The sequence below is a fragment of the Notamacropus eugenii genome, chromosome 1 (genome assembly GCF_028372415.1).
Source record: "Notamacropus eugenii isolate mMacEug1 chromosome 1, mMacEug1.pri_v2, whole genome shotgun sequence".
Lineage (NCBI taxonomy): Eukaryota > Metazoa > Chordata > Mammalia > Diprotodontia > Macropodidae > Notamacropus > Notamacropus eugenii.
In genome coordinates, this window is record NC_092872.1 from 576,448,612 (window position 1) to 576,471,782 (window position 23,171).

Below are 23,171 nucleotides of genomic sequence, written 5' to 3' on the forward strand. Positions count from 1 at the left end.
TTCTGCATTTCTTTGTGTTTTTACACCCTACCTCTGTGGGACACTGGCCTCTTTGCTGTTCCTCCTAAAAAATATTTTATCTTATTGTGTGCATTTTCCCTGGCTATCCTACATGACTGAAATGCTATCCTTTCTTATTTCTATCTCATGGCTTCCTTGGGTTACTTCAAGTTCCATCTAAAATCTTACCTTCTACAAGGAACTTTTCCCAATAGCTCCTAATGCTAATAGCCTCCCTCATTTGTGTATTTCCAATTCATCTTAAATACATCTTATTTTTATATAATTACTTTCATGTTATCTCCGCCTTTAGATTGTGAGCTCCTTTAAGATCATCCCTTTGTATCCCTTTGGTTTAGCATGGTGCCTGGAATGTTTAATAAATACTTGTTGACTAACTTTAAGAGATGGGAGATTGTAGATATATAATGTTGCATATGCTGTCAAACAGTCATTTTAGCCGCTGTTTTTACTTAACTCTTTTTCTTCATTACAAAGAAGGAAACATTCAATGGGACAAAAAGGTGTATCAGCAAATGGTTGGGGTATAAAAGAAATGAAAGATATCAATAAAACATATAGATTGACTAAAAGTGCAGAATGAGAAATTAGTTTAGCCTTCAAAATTTTTTGTAGATTAATATTGTTAAACAATGGAATGATATCTCAAGTGTAACATATAGGCTTTGATATCCCCAGAATCTAGCACAATGCCCATCATATAGTGTGTTTTTAATCAATACTTGATTGATTAATTGGGCTTCTTCTCCCAACTCCCACTAGGACTAACAGATCTAATGTTCAGAGCAAGACTATTGCTTCTCCTTCTTAAGGGTTCCAGGGCTTAACCTTGAGTGGTTAGAAGCCTATTTATTGCAGTGAGGATTTGTCTGTCTGTGCTCTCTATAACTTTTAGACAGTGAGATAAGGAACAAAAGTGGAGAAGCTTTACAATCAAACGATAAATATTTGTACGTGCCTACTATATGCCAGACACTGTGCTAAGGATTGGGAATACAAAAAAAAGCAAAAAACAGTCCCTGCCTTCAAGGACCTTAAGTGTGGTTTGTCCTTCATTCTCAAAGAGGACCATGACATCAGGGAGATGATGACATGACTTGCAATTGACTTTGAATTGAGTGAGGAAGGGCTGTGCAAGGTCACCAGTCTCATTTTCTCTTCCAAAGGCATCAGGATGCAGTGGCCAGATATCTATCAGGATGACTGGAGATGGTCCAGCATGCAGTGGGAGACCTTGGCCCTTTTAAGCTAAGGTCTTTTCAAGTTCTCACTTTGAGTGAGGCAACACCCATTCAGTGAATAGGCCTTCTTAAGGAGTGTGCCAATGGATGGTCCCTTTAATAAAAAAAAAAAAATCAAACTTGGAGGGGTTTGTTTGCCAAAAGAGAAACAGTTATTATTTATATTCACTCTGAGCCTGGAGGGCCCAAAAAATAACTGTCATTTCTACTAAATAAACTCAGCAATTCTGATTACCTCTAAGATAAAAATCCTGTTAGGCATTTTTAGCCTTTCACAACCTTGTTCCATCTTATCATTTCAGTCTTATTATACATTACCCCCATCTGCAAACTCTACACTCAAGTCATACTGGCTATTTGCTGTTTCTAAATGGCAAACCACTCCAGCCTCTTTGCCAAGCAAACCTCAAATGGAGTCATGAAGAGTCGGTCACAACTGAAAGGATTGAACAACAAAGACCACAACAACACATGATGGTATTCCATCGCTCATTTCTGTGCTTTTGCACTAGCTGTCTCCCATGCCTATAATTTTTTTTTTTACCTTCTAATCACCACCTTTCAGAATTCCTAGTTTTTCCTTCAAGACTCATTTCAAGAGTCATACAGTCTTTTCTGGTCTCCCACTCTAAAAATTATAATGACTTCCCTTTTAAGATTATCATCTATCTATTTTGTACCTATTTTGAATGCATATGTGTACAGATGTATATTTTATCCCATTCATTAAAAATGTTAACTCTTTGAGGACAGTGACTATCTAATTTTTATTGAACACTCAGTCCACAAGTACTTATTAAGTGCCTACTATATACAAGGCACTCTGCCAGGAATGGGTGATCCAAGTACCAAGAATGAAACAATTGTCTTTTTATCTTCAATATTTACTCCAATGCTTGACACTTGGTAAGCATTTAATGAAAGACAGTATAGCCAGTACCAGAGGGAACTGACTACGGATGCAGAATTTTCTGGAAAGACCCAGATTTCCAAGAATGCAAGAATATGGAAGGAGTGAGACAGTAAGTGGTTTAATAAAAAGAAAAGAGGAGGGCATTTTATTAACAATAGAGATTCCAGAGAGCACAATAGGAAAACAAGACCAGATTGAGCTTGAGAGGATAGAGCTGGAATGGATTCAAATGAAGCTTAGCAAATTCTGAAGTAATGGTGAAGGGAGTTTTCACCTAGACTCCTAGTCATAGAGAATTAGAGACCACAAGGAGACAGCCAGCTAGCCACAGGACAATAGATTGCAATAACCTTCACAGTTAGCAAGCTCAGCTATCTGCCCCGTTTCCAATGTAGATTTTATTTGCTCAGTCGGGGATGAAGGTGGGGATGAGGTTCTCATTCTGAGCTGAATCCTGGTGATCCTGTCTGTGAAGGTCTAATATTTGGGTCCTCAATGTAATGGAGGGCGATCCAACCATCACAGGACCTAGAAGGGATATTGATTTGAAATATGATCATGATGGATTCCGGTGTTTGAATGGTGAGACATCTGACGTCTAATCTGGATTTCCTTGTCTCCTTGTCTTGTCAATCATTCCCTCTAAGTCTCCCTCCTTCAGTCTCTCCTAATTGCCTGGTTGCTTCTCTGCTGCCTACAAACCGCAGTCAAAACAAAAACCAAAAACTTCACGTGAACCTCTTGACTTCACAAGCTGTCATTGTATATTGTGTATGCCTTCCACAAGCAGACCAATCCCTGGAAAAATCTGTCTATACTGCTTATCTCCACATCTTCTCCTCTCACTTATTACACAACCCCTTGAAATCTGGGTCCTGACCTACTACTCACCAAGAATACAAATTATTTCTTGTTACTGTTAGCTTTTTCTTATTTCTTGTTTTTCTTTATCTCTCAGGAACTATTATCTAATCTTTCCTCTTAGGTACTCTCTAATCAGTTGGCTTCTAAGAAATGTTCCGTCCTGGATTTCCTTCTATCTTTCTGACCACTCCTTAGTCTCCTTCCCCGAACCATCACTTCTCCCAAGGAAATTCTAAAGCCTTTGTATTGGGGCCTATTGTCTCTATATAGCAGAGGTTCTTAACCTCTGTCATGGACCCCTTTGGCAGTCTTGTGCAGCCTATGGACCTCTGAGTTCAAATACAGCCTCAGACACTAACTAGCTGTGTGTCCTGTTTTAGTTTTCTCAGCTATAAAATAAGTATAATAATACTACCTACCTCACAGAATTATTGTGAGATTGAAATGAGACAATATTTGAAAAAGTTCTTCTTAGAGTCTGGCACAAAAGAGTCACTTAATAAATGCTTATCCCCTTCTACAATTAATGTTTTTAAATGCCTAAAATACATAGAATTGCAAAAGAAATTAATTACAGTGAAATAGTTATCCAAATATTTTTTTAAAAAAATTCTCCTATCCTCTGAAATCTATAGCCCCATAGGGGTAAATGGACCCCAATTTAAGGATCTCCTGTTTTACATTCTATCTTTTGGTGACCTCATCAGGGCATATGGACTCAAATATCATCTCTATGCAGATAATCTCAAATCTATATGTCCATCCCTAATCTCTACATATTTCTTATACAGATATTTTCTCAGAATTCAAACTCAACATGTCCAAAATGGAAAGTCATCATCTTTCTACATACACCCACCTCTCTCCAAAATTCACTATCTCTGTTGAAGGCATTAACAGAACACCTTAAGTACATTACATAAAAAGTTGTTTCCATTTGGAGATAAAAGAAAACAACATAAAGTAAAGGCTTAATAAATATTTATGGCATTGATGATTGTAATAGGAGATTGGAAAGAGAATGACTACCAAAAGTGGGGAGAAAGTAAAGAAGGAATAGTGTCAAAAGTCAATGGAACCTCCACAGAACCTATGTACATGACTACATTCATATATCATAAAATGCATGCCAGATTATGAGTCAGAAGACTTGGATTCAAATGCCAGCCTTGCCACTTACTACTTGAGTGATGTTGGTCAAGTCCTTTAACCTCTTTGACCTCAGTTTCCTTATCCTAAAAATGAAGGGATTGAGTGGTATCTAAATTCCTTTCTGTATCTAAATCTCTAAGCCTATGTTCAAAACCTCATTTTTCTGATCTCAGACCAGTCTCTTCTATATTTCTATAGTGCTTTGAGCACCTTTCTCAGGATAGTTCCATAAAGTAGGTAGTAGAAATGTTTTATCCCCATTTTGTAACAGAAAACTGAAGTTCAGGAAAGTAAAATGATTTGCCCAGGTTCATACTTCCTAGAATCTCCATCCAGACTCCAAGATTAGGGCCCTTTACCATATACTGAGCTTTAGCTGGAAGTATGATAGAATGCTTAAAACAGTACATTTCCCTATACTCTTTGAAGTAAAGTTAAAATGGGCTTACTTAAGCCTCAGCTGGAAAAGTTATTTCTATGATCCCTTAAAGTCTGCTCTTATCTGGGCAAACCACTCATAGGCTGTGCAAGCCTGATGTCTTGTCTGATCCTCCCAGTCAGGGGCTGCCCCACCCAGTTGAAGTCTTAGGATATTTGCACTTTTGACCATATCAATCAATACTTTTTGGTATTGATATCTACTCTTCAGTCCTTTTGTGTCTTAGTCAGGTAGCCTTGGGCAGAAGAGCAGACTATGGACTCAGAATCCTTAATATTTACCCAGAGACTCTTCTACTGACTCTCTGCAGGTGACAGAATTACAGAAATTCAGCTTTGGAAAGGATCACAGCCACTACACATTCCAACCCATACCTGAAAAAGTTCCTGTACCACAACCTACCAGACAAGTGTTCATCCAGTTTTTGCTAGATACTTCAAAAAGCAAGGAGAACCCTCTCTACCCCCTCCCAAACTCGCCTAGTACACTTTGGTATGGTTTAATTTTGCCAGGAGGGTTTTCCCAACAGAAATTTTAAATCTGCCTCTTTGGAACTTTGAGCTGTTTCTAGTACTAAGGAAAATCTTGTCCAATTCTCTAAGAATGTTGAAGAAGGGATTTCTTCCTAGGTGTAGATGGCCACTGGAAGTCCCTTCTAACTCTCAAATTCTGTGACAAAGTCCTGTATGAACACTGGGGTATGTGTACTTGTTGTTTCTCTCCTTCTGCCCAGTTATCTGTGAAATTACCAAAGGATTGATTTAAAAAAAAAAAAAGTAGGAGTCCAGGCCAAAATAAATCAATGGTCAAAACTGCAAACATTCTAAGGCTATCACTGACCTGGGACAGACCCCAGCTGGGTAATCTCATTTCCATAGGAATTAATAACTAAGTCAAATTTTCATGTATTACTGAATTTACATAATTTGCAATTTTAAATCCTAATCTTACCCTTATTTAGTTAGAAAATCAGTTATTATCTCACTGATACAATTATTTGGTTTGTAGTTAATTTAAGAGTTAGATCAGTCTATAATAAGTACTAATCAATCAACTAGCATTTATTAAGTGCTTACTATGTGCTAAGCACTGAGCTATGCACTAAGGATAGAAGAGCAGTAAAAATATCGAAAAAGTCCTGCTCTTGAACATCTTTTGTACTAAGGAGTACATAAACAGACAGACAGGCAGACAGATAGATAGAAGATACACATAAAAAAGAAGGAAAGAAGTGTTAGAGAAGAAGAGTAAGGTGGGTGGAAGGGTTAGGAAGACCTCCTGCAAAAGGTGGCATTTAAGCTGAGTAGTGAAGAAGTCAAGTCAAGAAAGAAGTCAAGACAAGTCAAGTCAATAAGCATTTCTTAATAGCTTACTATGTGCTAGGCATTGTGGTAAACACTGGGATATAAATAAAAGTCAAAAGAGAGACAATCCCTCCCTTCATCTTGGAGAGGAATGATGACAAGCGTAGCTTAGGCATCCTCCTTAAAATGGAGGTTCTAGAAGGAACCAGTCAATAGGAGAGAGACGGATTACAGTCTTCTTTCAGTGTGTGAAGTCCAAGGCTAGAGAGAGCTTCCATGGTGACAAGGTTTCTGGGACATCACAGAGAAAGGAGGAGAGTCACAAAGACAACCTAAAGAGAAATGAACGATATCAAGAGATGAAGCTGAACAGCCCTTTCTTGAGACAGTCCTTTCTGCTTTGGGAAAGCTACAGTGTACAGTGTAACTTGCTGTTATTCAACTGTTTTCATGCCTGAATCCTCTAACCCATTTGGGGTTTTCTTGGCAAAGATACTGGAGTGATTTGTCATTTCCTTCTCCAGCTCATTTTACAGATGAGGAACTAAGGCAAACAGGGTTAAGTGTCTTGTTCAGGGTCACGCAGCTAGTAGGTATCTGAAGCCAGATTTGAACTCAGGAAGATGAGTCTTCCTGACTTCAGGCCCCACATTCTATCCATGGCACCACTTAACTGGTCCACATCAAGCAGCAATCTGCCTCTCTGAAATTTCCACTCAATGCTCCTTGTTCTGCTTTCTAGTATATACAGTACTAAAGAGTAACATCTGATGACTGACTGTAGTAACCAGACACTACAGCCCAAGAATAAAAGTCAATGTCTTTTCTTCAACCACTGTAGACTCTAGCACATCAGAACAATGGACAAAGTCAAGATATGACTTCAATTTTTTTATGGCTTTGATATAACAACTCACTCATATCTTTATTAAAATTCATACATTAGGCAAAGTATTTTGCTAGTCACTAAGAGAGATATGAAGGCAAGTAAAATACTATCCTTACCTTCAAAGATCTTGAAATCTAGTAGGTGTGTTGAGTAATAGATACAAAAAACAATAATTCAAACAAACTATAATAAACATATAAGAGAAATATAATGTGTTATGGAAGAAAGGTCACTTATAACCTGGGGAGCAGGATTTAAACCTGGGACTTCTCACTCTAAAGCCAGTGTTCATTCTACTGGAGGAACCTAGGGAGGGTTTACATGCTTTTTTAAAAGGCTATTTATTTTTTATGCAAAATTGCTAAATGTCAGCTTGTATCTATCCATTGCCCAATTCCATTGTTCTACTTCCCTACTCTTGGTATAATTTACCATAACAACTCAGAAACTCCTTTTAATCACTGAAAATCAACTGATCTTTCCTTTGCCAGAAAACAGAAAACTCTGTTGGCTGAGTTTCTTAGAGGCAAGAAGTAGGCTGGATGTTAGAAAGCAATGGCACGGAACACATTTTAAATTATAATATTGAAGCAAAGCAAGCGTTTGTTAGTTCCTTTTTGTTGGACCAACTGAAAGTATGAGGAAGGTCTAACTGGGCCACATTTTGAGTGCTTCCTCAAATCTGAAACTCCACCCAATACTATTCTAAAGAAGCTATAAATTTATTCTGGGGATAACAGGACAATAGGCTGGTCGGGAGGAGGAAGACCTGGAGCTTCCTTCCTGCAAAAAAAGAGAAAGGTCCTTAGATATTTCATAAGGCACCCTTCACACAAAAACCCCTCCTTTGTTATATGGTTGCTAGTCTACTCCTTTGCATTTGTGATCAGCTTACATTTTATCCTAACATCATGAATCATAGTTACTCAGAAATATTCCTGTCTCTCTCTCTCTTTTTCTCTAGGTCTCCCCACCAAAAGGTTCAACAGTCACTGCTGGTCATACTGTGAATGACTGATGGATGCCACCAATGACAGCTTCTGTTTGAAGTCATTTCTACCTCCCCCCTCCCTTTACTCACATTTCATTTACTTCCATCTCCAACTTGTCAGACACTAACAGAGATTTTTCAGGAGATAGAAAGATGTTCCATGTGTGGGATGGGGGTTTTGTATAATCTACAGTTGACAGAATCCTTAAAGGTCCTCTAATCCAACCCCTTCAGATAGATAGATAGGTAGATAGATACATAGATAGATACATAGATAGATAAATAGCTTTTTTTTTTTTTACTTTTCACCCTTCCTCACTCCATCCTACTCATTTCTTTCAACTCCCTTTTATGTATTGTCTTCCCCCATTCCAATATAAGTTCTTTAAGGGTATCTGCTTGTATTTTTTTTCTTTCTATCCCTGTGCACGGTGCCTGGCAAATAGTAAGAATTTTAATAACTGCTTTTTCTATCAGGAAGTTCATTTTCTGTCAGGGAGTTCATTAAGAATGTGTGGGATGGCTCAGGTCCCTACATAAATCAATTACTCAGAGGCCTCTCAAAGTGATGACAGAAAAGAGATTTATTCGATTCTCGAGAATCTGGACAATCCTACAGCAGTTCACCTGGAGTAGGAAAGCCAAAGACAAAGAAAAGGCAGTGATTTATATAGACTCTAACGCAAGTCCCTCCCCCGCCACTGACCATTATTCTCATTAGCTGAGAATATGATCTTACATTCTAGACACGAAATCTAACCAATCCCTTTTGAAATGAAGACATTGAAGAATTAGGTAAACTTTATCCAATCATTGAGACCCTAATGTACTACGCAGTTTTATATCCTTATATGGAATTATTCTGTTCTAAAAATATAGTAACCTTGAGCCTCTCAGTCTTACCTCACCCCTGGGAGAAGAACTACAATCTGAGAAGTCTTCACTAAACCTATCCCACTCAAGAACAAGTTATCTCCCCCCAAACACAAAGGCTTTAAATATCAGAGGTAGGATTTGAACCCCAAATCAGCCTTCTTGGGGCTTTGGTAAACTGAATAGGTTTTATAGTCTCACACTTGAAAGGTTTCATGAAATTTGTGTCAGCGACAACCAGCATTTTATATCCTTAGAGTCAAACTTAAATTGGGCATTACCTTAAAAATTAAATGGCAAGAAACTTGCAGGAAATTATCTAAAGGAGGCAAAGTAGATGTTGGAGAGAACATTGGTTTTGTAGTTGGAGAACCTTAGTTTAAATCCTAATTTAGTTACTTAAACCACCTCTATAGTTCTTTCCCATTCCCACCCCAACACATGCTTACTTTCCTTCTCCCTCTCCTTCTCCCTCCTCCTCCCCCCCACAAGATGGAGTACAAGATGCTGGCACCTTACCTCTCTTCCATCCATTCTGTATCTTGTATTTTTCCTCTTAGAATGTAAGCTCCTTAAGAGTGGGGGCTGTTTTTTTGCCTTTCTTCATTGTCAGCAGTGTTTGAATCACCAGTGTTGGAATACCAAGTGCTTAGCACAATGCCTGGAACGTAAGAAGTGATTAATAAATGTTTATCGTGATTGATTGTGTGATTTTTTTGAGCAAGTCACTTTCTCTTTCTGGGTCTTTCTTCCCCTGAAACATGAGGGAAGTGGGGTTATACCATTTCTAAAGTCCCTTCCAGCTCCAAAACTCACATGCCTATGAAAACACAGACAATCTGGCATAATGGAAAGAACTCTGGATTTAGATTCAGGAGATCTGTATTTATATCTGGTCTCAGATACTCACTAGTTGTGTGACCCTGGGCAAATCACTAAACTGTCTAATTCAGTTTACTCAATTGTAAAATGGGGATAATAATACCACCTGCCTCCTAGGGCTGTTATATGAGGATTGAATGAGATATTTGTAAAGCGCCTAGCACCCAGATGTTATATGAATCTTTCTCCTTGCCCACCCCCACCCGCAGCCCGGGACCTGAGTTGTTATTCAGTTGTGTCCACTCTTCAAAACGCCATTTGGGGTTTTCTTGACAAAGGTACTGGAATGGTTTGGCATTTCCTTCCCCAGTTCATTTTACAAATGAGGAAACTGAGGCAAATAGGATTAAGTGACTTGCCCAGGGTCTCAGAGCTAGTATCTGAAATCAGATTTAAACTCAGGAAGCTGAGTGAGTCTTCCTGACTCCTGACTCTAAACTCTACCCACTGTACCACCTAGTTGCCTCAAGGCATATTACTTTATTTATTTATTGACCTTTGGAAGTCAATTAAATTTTCTGGGCGTCGGTTGCCTTGGAGGTTAGGAAAAGAGGGTTGGACTGGAAGGTGCCTTACTGGTTAATATTAATCTCACTGTGATATCCATGGGAATGTTTCCCATATTAAGTCACATCTATGGAGATCTTCATACTGATCTCGCTGCTTTCTTTAAACTCAAACATAAAATTCTACTTCCTTCCTATAGGAAGACTTCCCCAGTCCCTCTCAATTCCAGTGCCTTCAACGTTTCTATAAATTATTTTCTGTATATAGCTTGCTTTGAATATATTTGTTTGCATGTTATTTCCTTCATCAGATCATAAGATCCACGAGAGCAGGGACTGTCTTTTGCCTCTTTTTCCATCCCCAGGCACAGTGCCTGGCACATGGAAGGTCTCTAATAAATGTTTTTTGAATCGAATTCAAGAACAAAGGCCTCATCTTTTAACCTCAAGTTGGCTAGACTGCTTTTTGTCCGTCTCTTAACTGTCCTCTTCCAAGTCGTTATTCGTTCATTCAGCTAGCATTTATCAAGTTCTCTTCAGGAAGAAGCCACTCTAGCAGTATGGAAAAGTAGACGAGCTCTGTCATTTCTGGAGTGAGCCCACCAAGAGAAAATCCTCCTAAAGCTCCAGGAGCATCCCCGGAGGCATCTGAACAAGGTGGCTTCATGCGGAGAGGTGAAGCGGGGTCAGCCTGGGCAGGGCGAGCGAGGGGATCAGGATGTTAATTCCGGGAGGGAAGGGAGAAAGGGTCGCTCTCCAGGCTCAGGGCAGCCCCTCCCTCGGCCGGACTGAAATCACGTGAAATGAATCAGGCGCTGGGCGGGGCTGGGGGTGGGATCCGAGCCGGCTGCGCTGGGGATAAATGCTCTTCCCGGAGCCGACCAAGCTTGGCGAGCTGCGGTGCTGCTACCTTCTAGCTGCTGGGCAATCCTGTTCTGCCTAGAAGGGACGGTGAGTCTGTGGGGAAGGGCGTACTTGCGTAGGCGGAGGTTGTTCCTGCTGCTTGGGGAAGCAGCCCCCTCCCCGCCCCCGCCCCTTACCTTCTGGGCTTGAAACGTGAAGTATGAGGGTGCATTTTTATCTTTTCTAGTCGGGAAGGACTTAGTTCAATCTGAGGCCACCAAATGTGGGGAAGGGGCCCCAGGACAGCGCCGGGATGACGGCATTCCGGACTACGGGGTCTGTGGGGTGGGTGCGGAAGCCCGAGCGCAGCTGCAGAGTGCAGGGGTATAATAAAGGTTGCTCTGTTGTGGGAGCAAAACAACCAGCACTGCCAGACGGCCCCTCCCCCTCTTCCTCCTCTCCTCCCGGGGTGTTGGGGCATCCTGTGGCCGCTTCGCAGGAGCCTAAGAACCATTAAAGGTTGGCCCTAAGGTTGGGAGTAAAAGCTGCGGCAGCCCCTTGTGAGCCCCAAGGGTGGGGGAAAGGGTTTGCTTTAGGGAGGGGTGTTGGCTGCGAGTGTGAAAGAACCTTCTAGCCCAGGCCTCTTTGTGCATGGTGGCTCGTGCCCTGCCTTCCTTCCTAGGCACAGGGAGGTTGCCAGCCGAGCCCCGGGATTAAGTGCCGGGAGTGGAGTAAAAGGGAGAGAAAGGAAAGGGGCAGTGGGTAACCTGGAACCGCCACCAGCCTCTCAGATACCGTCGGGGAGCCCAGAGCTGCCAACAAAGTGAGGAGGCCCATGCCGGCTATACCCTCGATAGTCAAGGGCACCGGGAAGAGTTATGGGGAACTAGGCTTCCATAGGCCTCGATGCCCGAGGGAGAAATTCATGACCCTTCCGGAGGCTGGTGTCCTCTCTGAAGCGGTAACTTTACGAAACTGGGCGTGCCAGGGCTGGAAAGATGATCCCTTTGGGAAAATCTGGTTTCCTCCTGCTGAGCGTTGGGGAAGGAGCTTTGAATCGAATCGGGAAGGGGTTTCGGGAGTTATTAATGCAGTAAGGGTGGTGTGAGGGAAAGCTCTGATTGGTTCCTAGAAAGGTTTTTTATCCTATCCCTGTCAACTACTAAACCAGTCAAACAGGCTTTTTTTAAGCCTCTTCTACAAGAGCAAGGCACAATGCTGGGCACTTGGGATACCGAGGCAAAAGAAACAGTCTCCCGGAGACTTCATTCTTTGAAGGAAAAGTATCAAGTAATCAGATTAAGTATATCCAGGATAATTTAAGGAGGGAGAGAGTTAGGCTAACAATGAGTTGAAATTTGGAGGAATCTTTATAGAAGTGGAGATGAGCTGGGACTAGAATTCAGGCATGGGATAATGGACAGGGAATTGGGGGATGGGATGCTAAATTCTGAAGAAGCCAGTTTTGGCCTCTAGGTGGGTTGTGGGGAAAAGGGGGAATAATGTGTCTGTAAGGGGGTAGGGAGTAGTAGAGCAAAGGCCCAAAAGATAGGCCAGAGCCAGCTTGCAAAATATTTAAGAGCCAGTATAATAAGAGTTTATTTTATCCTGGAGGAAATAGAGTCACTGCAGATTCTTGAGGGGAAAATGAGTTGGTCAGACTTGTGTGTAAGAAATATTAATTCAAAACTAGATTGGGGAATGGAGAAGCTAGAATCAGAAGGACCCATTAGAAAATGGAAGTTGTTGCAGTAGTCCAGGCTTAAGCAGAGATGAACTAGGGTGTTGATTTTGTATCATTATAAAGGAGACTGTACCAGAAATGAAGAAGTAGAAACCATAAGTTTCTATCGATCAGATAATGTTAGGTGAAAGGTCAGATATGGTGGGTGAGAGTAGGGAGTTCTGAATGACTCAGGTTCTGCTGGGGGTGGAATTGAGAGGAAATAATTAAATATGTTTGTGTGGCATGTTACTGGGACATCCAGTTGAAACCATCCTACCTTATCACTTGCTTTTTTGATTATATCTAAGGAGAGAGTCTAGGTTTAAATTAAAGTTATCTAGTTATCCAGAAGTTATCTACTCCAATACATAATACACACACACACATTAAAGATAAGTAAATTGAGACTTACCAATGTTTATGTGAGTTATCACAGGCCAAATGGATAGTAAATGGGAATCTTCATCGTATAGATCATTGAACCCATAGGAACTGGTAAGATCACACAGTAGAGAGAGGAAGAAAGAGGTCCCATAACAGAACCCTAAGCTATGCACCCACAATGAGGAGTAAGGTGTGAATGGTCCATATGAGACTGAGAAAAGGAGCAGCGTAGTGATGCTACAGAAAGGTCAAGAAAGAAATGAATGAAAATTATCCATCAGAAACTGAGAAATCAAAAGTCATATTGCAGAAGGCTAGAATGAATAAGAAAAAGACATGTTTTAAGCAAGACTTACTTTGGCTAAAGAATCATCTAGTCACCAGAGTGGTGTGCTATGCACTTAATGAGACTGGTCCATGGTCTGCCTCCAGGTCATACTCACTGATTCAGAGTTAGAGAGTGTAGAGCAGTGGCTGGGATTGCCCTTAGCTATCCTGTACACCCAAGAGCATAGATGAGCATTTTTTGTTTTTGTTTTTTTAACACAGTTTATAACAGATAAAGCAATTCAGACTTTTGGTCAGGTGATACATCTTTTTAAAACATTTACAATATGGACCACAAAAGAATTTTTTTAAGACATTAACCAACTGAGACACAGATAATATTTATGTTGCTAACTTCACAAGCTCTTGACCTAATTGTCTCCACAGTATTACTAAGAATTAAAGGACCCTAACTTAATGTTGTTGGTCTAAAGTCCTATGCCTAATAGCTTAATTTTAGACAACCTCGGATGTTCCCCTACCCATAATCTATAATTGAATAGATCGGGTATTAAGCTTACAGACCTTTTGACTATAGGGAATTGCCACTAATAGTAAGGACATTGCAGGGATACAATATCTCCCCAACTTCATGTCAGTTCCAGGCAGGATTAGATTATCCACTTGCATTCAGTCAGGCTTAAAGTCTGCCAGGTGTCAGTGGAGAAATTGAGTCAGGAGAATCCTATCTCAGCCCACGCTGAACAGCCACTCTCCCCCTTCCCATGAGATCACCTTATGCAGTTCATACCAGCATCTTAACATCTTACTGGCATCATGTACTGGAGGCTCAGACCGCCTTTCTTGCTACCCATACCTGGAGTTAGACTCAGAAGAACAGTCACTTAATAGTCCCATAGCATCTAAAAATGGCAAGTTCCAATAACCAGGTTTCAAATATGATTATAGTTTCACTTTGGCTAAGGAACATCTTTTGAGGCAAGTCTTAAGTGGCTTACATGTCTTTCTATACATGTTCTAATTCCTGGTTAAATGGCAATCATAAAATTAAATTTACCATTAAAACCTTGACTTTTCCATCAATGCCAAATTTTACCCGAGGTTACCTTCCTCTAGGAAATTTAGACTGACATTCTTTTGTCCAAACTAAAGATGTCATTGATTTAGTCTCAGTAATTAATTCAGTCTATTGTTTTAATACTAATTGCTTTTACCTCACTATGTAACATGTCCAGTTTTTCTCCCCATCACTCCCCTCTGCCCCGTTTCCTAATACCTTACATTCTGATTACTCCTTCCTTGAATGTACCCTCCCCTCCAACACACCCCACCCCTCTTCTATCCCCATCTTCTCTCTTTTCTTGCAGGGCAAGATGAATTTCCATACCCCTATCCCTGTAGTTCTTATTTCCCGATTATATGCAATAAAAATTCTCAACATTCGTTTCTAATACTTTGAATTCCAACTTCTCTCCCTCCCCCCCTCCCCAGCTCCACTGAGAAGGGAAGCAATTCAATACAGAGTAAATATGTGTTGTTTTGCAAAAGACTTCCATGGTAATCATGTTGTATAGTACTAATTATGTTGCCCTCTGACCTACCCTATCCCCCCTTATTTCCCCCCTACAATTGACCCTGTCCCTTCTCGAAAGTGTTTATTTCTAGTGACTCCCTTCTCCCATTTGCCCTCCCTTCTAACATTCCCTTCGCTCCACTTGTCGCCTCCTCTCCTACTTTCCTGTGGTGTACATAAATTTTCATATCAAATTTAGTGAGCATGTTATTCCCTCCTTCAGCCACATGTGGGGAGAATAGCTTTATTCCCCCCCCCCCCCTTCTCCCTTATCTCCTCCATTGAATAAGATTTTTCTTATCTCTTTTATGGGTTATAGCCTACCCCATTCCATTACTCCCTTTCTCTTCCTGGAATTTTCCTCCTTCACCCCTTAATTTTTATTTTATTTTGTGTGTGTGTGTGTGTGTGTGTGTGTACAATCTCTCTAACTATCCAAATACTGAGAAAAGATTCAAGAGTTAAAAATAGTTTCTTTCCATGTAGTAATGTAAACAGTTCAGCTTTAGAGAGCCTTTATGATTCATAGATGAGCTTTTTAAAAAATTTTATTTAGTATTTCTCAGTTACATGTAAAAATAATTTTTAACATTCATTTTTAAAACTTTGAGTATCATATTCTCTCCCCATCCTCCCCTTCTCATTGAAAAGGCAAGCAAACAATTAGATATAGATTATGCTTGTGTAGTCATGCAAAACATTTCCATAATAGTCATGTTGAGAAAGAAAACATAGACAAAAAAACTCAAGAAAAATAAAGAAAATATTTTAAAATATGCTTCTGTATTCAGACACCATCAGTTTTTTTCCTCTGGGAATGGATAGCATTTTTCATCATAAGTCCTTCAGAGTTATCTTGTATCACTGTATTGCTGAGAATAACTAAGTCATTCACAGCTGGTCATCTTAATAGTATTGGTGTTACTTTGTACACAGTACATTTCACTTTGCATCAGCTCATGTAAGTGTTTCCAGGTTTTCCTGAGAGCATCCTGCTCATCATTTCTTATAACAGAATAATACTCCATCATAATTACATGCCACAATTTGTTCAGCCATTTCTCAATTGATGGGCATCCCCTCAATTTCCAATTCTTTACCACCAGAAAAGAGCAGCTATAAATATTTTTGTACATAATTTTGTAAATATTTTTTTTGTTTTTTATCTCTTCTGGGATACAGATCTTGTAGTATTGTTAGGTCAAAGGGTATGCATGGTTTTATAGCCCTTTGGGTATACTTCCATATTGCTCTACAGAATAGTTGAATCAGTTCAAAACTCCACCAATTGTGCATTAATATCTCATTTTTTTCCCACAGAAGGGATGAGTTTCTAATCAGGTCTTTTGAGCTTTTTAAATTACTAACCTGCCTCCAGTGCTCTCTGAACTGGAGGAGAGAAAGCTCTGGGTTGACTGGAATGCAATTCCAGTTCCCAGCTCTCTGCCATTTGGTGCCTAGATGTGAACTGAGAATTCTGGCCAGAGTAGAAAGTAGAAAAATTTTGTTTACTTATAAATGACTTGTCTTGACTCTAGACAGCCAGAAAGGAACTGGATTGGCCAATAGCATTTAAAGTTCATAGAAAGAACATAATTTTCCAAGTTGATATGTTTTAGAGATCAGATAGGGTTTATTGGAGGGTAGATTGGGAGCTGAAGGGGAGACCTCCAGTGGGGTTGGGGTAGGGAGGGGTGGATCTAGTCCAACCTGGCTCATTTGCAAATGAGGAATGGAGATCCAGAAAGGTTGTCTCTCACAAGGTCACCCAATTCTTTAGATTCTAGCCAGTGCTCATTTATCTTGTCTTTCTAATAAAAGTTTGAAGCCCTGAAGCTCTACTAGACATTACAGAGAAATCATAGGATAGTTGAGAAATTGAAATCTCAGCTGCCCTAAATACAATATTAGTTCTTAGCTTAATAGAAAATATAGTTTCCTGAAACTTTGCCTTTCTGGGAAAAACAATATAGAATAATGGAAAAGGGGCACTAGATGGGAGAGTCATATCTGGGTTCCTAGTTTATTCCTGGGCCTCACTTTCCCCTTCTGTAAAATGAAGGTGGAGGAAGGGTCTATATTACTACATATGCTAATATGCTAACTAATAATAATAATGAGAGGCAGCCTTAGAGGTGAAAGGGGAAAATTCAGATCTACGAATATGTTAAGTCATCTCCATCCTACCAAGGTATTCATCTCAATTTGTACTTTTATGACAGGATTTCAATCTATTGTCCAGGAACCCCACCAGGGAATTCTGTCTAGAGAATAGTTACCTCATTTTATCTTCACCACCACGCCCCACAGTTATCTCCATTTTGTAGATAGAGGCCAAGAGTTTTAAGTGACTTGCCCAAGGAAATACAGCTAATATGTGGCTTCATAGAATCACTGATGGAAGCAGCCTTCCGCAATTGGACAAAGCCTTAATTATTAGATTATAATATAATCTAAATGTGGCTAGATTTGAACTCTGACCCTCAAGACTAGCACTTTATAATGTGCCACCTAGTTGCCAGTTGCTTCCAATATATAAATGTTACATAATTGCCTCAGAATACCACCATGGCTTTAGTGAATACATAGGGAAGATCCAGGGTTTGTAGTCTAAAAATTTCAACTTTCCTTTTATCCTGAGTCTTTCCTCTATTATACCAGAGAGGCCAGAGGTGCAGCTCATGACACCCCTTTGTGATGCCTGTACTAAATTAAAATGCACATGGGAAATATTTAACAAAATAAATATAATGAGGCGGATAACGTTAATATGTGGTTTTCTAAGTCAAATATGCACCTACAAGGATCCTCAGGTATGGTTATATCACCTCTGTTCCTATTTGAGTTTGATGTCGCTGCACTACATCACTTCCAGCTATTTATTTAATTTGTATACACCACTGAAACGAACAGGGGCCACTCCTAATATGGGAGGACCTGGCATCTCTAGTGGCAGCTGGTCTTCTGTAAGTTTATGATATCAGCCTTCATGACCACAACCTCTTATACAGAGATCCTCTTTTTTATCTTCCCTTTTATCATCCAAGGTACAAACGTCTTCCCAGCCATCCATGTTAGTTACCCCACCTCAGTGTTATCCTCAGCACTTTACATATCTAATCCATAACTAGGTCTTGTCATTTCCACCCTTGCTTCATGTCTTTTTTTGGGGGGGGGGGGGGCTACTATGCTAGTTTAGTCCTTGATTATCTCTCTCCTAACTAGACTGTTGTTGTATTGCAATAGCCTAATTCCTTCCACCCCCTAATTCTCCCCATTCCAACCCATCTTCCACTCACCTGCCAGAGTAACTTTTCCTAAAACATAGGTAAGACCACATCATCCTCTTCCTACTTGGTAAACTCTACTGAATATAACTCTGTTATAGCCACGATCATTCAGGATCAAACATAAAGCTTTCTGGTATTTTGAGCTCTTCATAGCCTGACTATATTCTACCTTTTTTCGTCTTCATGTTGAGGTCAGGGTGCTTGGTTTGGGGTGCTTAGGACCCCAAAATATTGACTCCCAGGTCCTGCTGGAATGAATTTCAACCTAAGCTTTCTTTCAGCCAAAGAAAAACAAAGTTTATTAAAGATTTGCCATATTGGGTAGACTCTTAGGGAGCCTAAACATTTGTAACAATTGTGTTGATGAGCCGGCCAGATTGAATCTCAGCTAAACTGAATCAGAACTGAACTTCGTGGATGCAAGAAGGATCTTATATATAGAAAGACTGCGGGAGGGATCTGGGTAGTCTGGGGTGATGGGAGGAGGGGTTTAGGAAGGATCTTGAGGAGGAATCTAAGGAGAATTTTGATGGGACTGAGGTGACTAGAGGTCAGAACCAAGACTAGGATTCTGATACGATTAAGAGTAGGGAGCAGCTGGAGGCCATTGGGAGGTAACTGACTGTGGAGGGCAAGGGTGGGAAGTAAGGGACTACTGAGGGCTAGACTAGGTGGTTGAATCACTGATGGAAGCAGCCTTCCGAAGTTGGACAAATCCTTAATGAGAGGCTTATGACCTCAGGCAAACACCAGCTTAAGTGGGAAGATTCAAGAATTCAATGGGGTTCCCAGAGTCTGTACCATAAAATCATACCTGAGGATTCTTGCAGGTGCATATTTGACTTAGAAAACCACATATTAGCGTTATCTGTTTTACAATATTTATTTTGTTAATTCAAATTGTTCATTCATACACCCCTCACATTGCTTAATTCAGTTAAACTGCTCAAATTCTCCATTCACAGCACTCCAACTTTGTCTTTGCACTCACCCCGGTGTCCTATAATGCTCTCTCTTTTTGTCTTATTGCTTAATAGAATGCCTGACTTATAGTAAATATGGGGTAAAGTGCTTTCTGAGTAAGTAGTTGAAATTTCTGGTAGTGTATTCAGAAAGATTGTAAGAGAAAAGTGGGAGGGATTAATCCATGATAATGCAAATATTTGTTAAAAGCCCTTTTGATGAATACTGGGCTACATTTAGTGAGATTCTCAGCCAGTGTCATCTGGAAGGATGTGATACATGTGCAGATCACATCAAGTAACATACTGATTTTTGTTCTCTACTCTTGAGTCTCTGTCTTAGAGATGGTTCCAAGATTTCCTGGACACCCTTGGATCATGGTTATTATTGCCCAAAAGGGGCAACACAACACCAAACCCAAGTGATTTTAAGTGATCTACCAGGTGCCAGGTGATGCCCTGGAAATGCAACATTACATTCTGCAAGTATAATACAAACCAATTGATTATTAATATGAGGTAGGTGTGATGGAGGGGAGGAGTATATCAAAGCAAAAGACAGTAAGAGTTATGGGCAGCGGGAATCCATACTCTAGTCATAGAGGACAACTTGTACAAATTGATATAGGAAGAAGACTCAGTTTGGGGAGAGATGATAGTCTAGTTTCCTTGGAAAGTACCCTAAGATGGTGCTGGTGCTAGGGTCATGAAAGTGTGGAATCTTGGGCTGAAGACAGATGTTATAGAGAGCCTTCAGTTAATCCAGACTATAAGGAGTTTCTATTTTATCTTAGAGGTAGACAGTGAAGGATTTTCAACCCAGTCATGGATTTTCCATCTCTATACCAAGAGGAAAATGAAATCGAGAGAGATGTGACTAACAGAATGGTGTTTTGAACCTCTGACATCACTTGAGATTTCGTGTTGCCTTCTAGGCCTAACCAGGCCTCTGCTATATAAGGAGATTGTTGGTAACTGTGATTAGTAAAGGGAAAAAATTAAAAGGTGTGGAACCACACTAAGATGTTCTTCCCCCACTATTTTTGAAGGAGGGTGTGTACTCATGCATCTTTCTCAACATCCTGCTCTAAAGCCTGATCCATTTTTCTTTATCAATTCAGAAACAATGCCATGGACTAAATTCTTCCCAAATGAGAGTAGATGCTGTGCTTATTTCCTTCCCCCTACCCAAAGGCATAACCAATTTCTTTGAAGAAACTGAGTAAAAAGTTCTGGGATTAATCATATTAATTAAGGCTCTTGATGGATTTCCCTTTAAACCCTTCCATCTCCCCTCCAAGCCTTGACTAAAAAGATTTTGATTACTTCATTCAATGAGGTATCTCTTGATTTCAACTTGGAAAGGCTTGGGAAGAGTGGTTGGATTGGGATTGAATGGATTAGGGAAAGGTGATTCAGTGAGTTTCATCCAAAATGTAGTGACTGTTTTTGGTGAAGTAAGCTAGTCCCTGAACTTTGGCTCAGTCTTGACTGTGAGACTTTGTTGCTTAAGAATACTAAATTTGTTACCCCAGAATGGCAGGGTCTTCAGAGGTATGGGATTACTTCTCCTCTTTCAACCTTGAAGCAGAACTGTTTAGAATTACACTAGCATCACAGTCCTGTGCTTAAAACACTGTAGAGAATCTTCTTCTCAACCCCAGGCATGAAATGAAGGGCTGAACTAGTGTGGGGTTTGTCAGTCAACAAATGCATTTTTTTAATAGCTGGTCTTGGAAAGGCATATAAGAGATGTGGTTGAATCATCAGAAAATGGGAAGGAAAAGTTTTGAGCCAGGTGACCAGGAGGATGGTGAGACAAAAAGTGAGCTAGAAGAGTAGAGGAAGTGCTAGGCGTTTGTGTAAAAAGCCTCCTTCCTTCCTCTTTCAGTTTGTACTTTTGGGACCTAGACAGTGTTCATTGCAGTTTTCTTGCACCCGGTTCCTCCAGCAGAGGTGGTGATATGCCTGGATGTACAGTATGTTTTTCTAATCAGTGCTGGTGTTCTCCTAGAACATGTGTATTTGCCTCTTACAGGAAGCAGCTCAAGAAACTAGACTAAGTATAGGGATCTCACAGATGTTGCTGAGCCCAGCTCTTCCCATGTAAAGTTGGCACGACAGGTACACCAACCACAAACTACCTATGGTTTAGAAAGTCACTGGAAAAAAGGGGAATCTGAGTGATGCATCTGTCTTCTTTATCCTCAAAGGAACTTTCCTTCTCTTGAAACAAAGCTCCTTAGCTGATCCTCTCCTCTGCTTTAGGATGTGGCCATGGGAACCACAGGTGAGAGTAAGAAACTAAAAAGAAGTAATGAGAATTATGAGAGGCTACCAGCTGCCCTTTTGCACAGAATTAGAACTTGTGACTAGTTTGGGCAGAACTGAGTTGTACCCAGGTCATTTGTTTTGACCATGGCTTTTCCTGGAGTTTGAGTGTGAAAAGAGAGACTCCCAAGTTTTCTTTCCTAACTAGGGAATAGGCTTTCTTTCTCTTCTCATTGTCATCCCCTTTTGGAACTCCTACCTGCTTTCAAGGATCAACTCTTAGAAGAGGCCTTAATATTCTTTTTCTTCCATGATACCCTTCCTCCCATCCCCTGACAATTATTTTGTATGTAGTTCATTTTTGTCTGTTCATGTGCATGGCTGGTACTTTTGTTTTGTCTTTGTAACACAATACCTGTCACATAGTGCATAATTCAACTGAAGTTTTTTTTAAAAGTTTAATAAATTTAATAATTAATTTTTAAAGATCTAGCGAGAAGAACCCACTACCTCTCAAGTTAGTCCACTCCATTTAGGAAATTCTCCTTCACATCAGGCTTAAATTTTGTCTCTTTGCAATTTGTCACTGCCCAGTTCAATATAAGAATTCAACAAGCATTTTAACATGCTTATTACATACTGTGTCCTAGGGAGGCAACCACAAAATGAAACCTCTGCTTCCGGAAATTGCAGTTTACTGTGTGTGTCCTTCACACAGGCACCAAGTGAGGAGTAATTCTCTCCATCAATGAGAAGAGTCTTCTACAAATGTTCAGGCTTGAAGCATTTCATTCCTATAAATGAATGCAGTATCATTTGGGGGAGGAAGAAAGTCCTGTTGATAATCAGGAAAAGTTTCTCCTACCAGCGGATTTTAGTCCTCATTCTTGGAAAGTGAGGAATAGTTGATCATTTTCTGGGTTGTATGTATTCTTCCTCTAAATTCCTGTCATATGGAGGTAACCCTGGGTTCTCAAGGACTGTTCCACTAGAATATGCTGTCTTGAGCAGGTTCTGGCATGCTGGGAAAGCCCAGCTGTAGACTGCGTACCTGATTTCTGAGGGTCAATCCAGCCACACATGGAGAGGATTGTTAGCAAGTGTGAATCTGGAAGAGTTGCAGCAACTCATGTAACTTCAGCTGTCTGTGTCCTTAGGAGTAGTACCTGCACCAGGAAAATCATGGCTCCTTGAAATCTTAAGTACCCACTCTTCTCAAGCTCCAAATAGAAATGTACCTGACGAGAGGTAGCATAGGCCTTCTGAACAGGAGCTTGAGAAACCCTGTGTTTTTATTCAGTTTCCTGACTTACATAGGCTTCCTATGTGGCTAGATAGATACCTTCTTGGACTTGCTTAGAATGTGGGGGGAGGAGGCAGGACCTACAAAGTCAGTGTCCTAACTGATAAGGGAAGGGAGACCTTTGCATTGACTATAGGTCACTGCAGCTTTCAGAGGGTGGTGTTCAGAAGTTGGGATCCATAGTGCCAGTAGACAGTAGCTGCTAAGTTTGGTCAGATGCATGGCCCTGTGTAGAGGGAAGGGTGGCATTAGGGTTCAGTCTGAGAGTAGGTGAAGGATTTAGTGGTTTTCCTGTCACACTCTGATTGGTAATAGAAATTGTTCTTTTATAGTCCTTGTAGTACTTCTGACACTGATGAAAATCTTGAACTTAATAGTGATCAGGAAAAGACTTTGACCTTCTGTAGGGCAGACTGAGAGACAAATTTAAATGGGAAATCTGTAGACCCTGGGTTC

The 23,171-nt window shown here is 40.4% G+C and overlaps 1 protein-coding gene and 1 long non-coding RNA gene across 2 annotated transcripts in view; one reads left to right on the forward strand and one right to left on the reverse strand.

The window, feature by feature from the left end:
• Positions 1–454: 454 nt before the first annotated feature.
• Positions 455–11,894, reverse strand: LOC140520463 (uncharacterized). The gene is made up of 3 exons (XR_011972515.1): positions 11,116–11,894; positions 9,207–9,348; positions 455–1,356 (listed from the first exon to the last, which is right to left on the reverse strand). It is a non-coding gene; the product is annotated as an uncharacterized lncRNA (long non-coding RNA).
• CTSB (cathepsin B) overlaps positions 10,786–23,171 on the forward strand; it is a 31,872-nt gene continuing 19,486 nt past the window's right edge. Inside the window, exon 1 of the mRNA XM_072634391.1 lies at positions 10,786–11,026. The gene's annotated coding sequence lies outside the window, so the exon portion shown is untranslated. The remainder of the gene's footprint in view (positions 11,027–23,171) is intronic.